This window comes from Solanum pennellii, chromosome 9 (genome assembly GCF_001406875.1).
Source record: "Solanum pennellii chromosome 9, SPENNV200".
In the NCBI taxonomy this organism is placed as follows: Eukaryota; Viridiplantae; Streptophyta; class Magnoliopsida; order Solanales; family Solanaceae; genus Solanum; species Solanum pennellii.
Window position 1 is genome coordinate 80,783,938 of NC_028645.1, and position 1,657 is coordinate 80,785,594.

Here is a 1,657-nt window from a genome sequence, read left to right on the forward strand (position 1 = left end):
ATATATATATATTTACCCTTATTTTCTTTTATGTTATAGTCTTTTCCAATTTTGATTTTCTTATTGTGAACTGATGAATCGTTAAAGTTTATAAATGAGATGATTATATATAGTTAAATGTCATATATTATAGTGGGTAGATGTCACATTACTCATTTGCAAATATTAAAAAAAAGTATGACGAAGCGTGTTGAAAATATAATTATGAGAAAATGACAAATATATCTTCGAATTATCGTAAATGGTATGTAAATATCCTCAACCATACCTTTGGGACATTGATGCCCCTGCTGTCTAGACACTAGAGCACATATATCTTTTATACTAACGGGCATACATGTGTCATAACCTTATCCACCGACCTATATTTATTAAATATCGGATCGACGGATAAGATTGTATCACATGTCCATATTTCGTCTTCCGTTAGAGTGAAGGGTATATATGCTATAGTTTTTGGACGGTAGGGGTATTAATGTCCCAAAAGTACGATGGAGGATATATGCATACCATTTACGTCAGTTCGGGGTATATTTATCCTTTTCCCATATAATTATTAAGTAAATAGTCATATCAGTCTCATCTTTAATATTAAAATGAAACTTGGGTATGGAAAAATTCTTGGTAGGAAGCTTTAACCCACGAATGTGGCTTTTTCAAATATAAATCCGAATTAGTCAAGCTCTAACGTGAATACCAAACACATTTTTTTTAAAATATCAATAGGCACAATGTCACAAGTCCAATCTCAGTGGGGCACAAAGATATATATTTTCATTATAATTAAGTAAAAAGTGTACATTATAATCACTTGAGTTCTTCTATAAAATGAGCACATAATTAAACATAATTTAGTTACTGATAATAATATTATATATTGCTTTGATTACTGCAATGTTAGAAAAACCATACTTCAATTACATTCACATTTTTACGTATTTGATTGGATTTCGTGTTGAGGTACTCAACTATTTGAACAAGTTTTATCTTATCAAATAAATAATTTCTTTGATATTGGAACCAATATCAACGGGTTTCACAGTGTAAATTTAAAATTTGAGCAAAAGTTATTGGATTAATAGTAGTAATATATTTTGAAATAGTTAAAAAAATGAAAATTAATTAAATTAATTGATATTTTGATTGATGGATACATTTTAAAAAATATTTTTTTCATCATATTGACATGAGAATAATTGCATTATATATACGTAATATTTTTTGAACATTGAAAAAAGACCACAGGCCGATAGTAGTAAACTACACAACGTGATATTTACTTAAATAATATCTATTTTGGAGTGAAGATAATATGAGTGTGAATCATAACATAAAGAGTACGCAAATGCATGGAATGTTGAAAGATAACTCAGGAATAAAAACATTTTGAATAAGGTATATCCATAAAATATTGGATTCAGTTGAATTCAGAAAACAATTTAAAATCGATGGGACCATAGATTTAATGAATGTGTGATAGGTAGGGTTCGAATTGCGATTTTCAAATTAGTCCCTCCATTAACACCCCAACAAAAATAAAACGTGACATTGCGTTAGTACTTTTTTTTTGGAACAAATAAGAAGGTTGAGGGATCGTAGTAAATAAAAATATCATTATATGTGTAGAAAGATAAACATTTTCAAATTTGAGCATTTA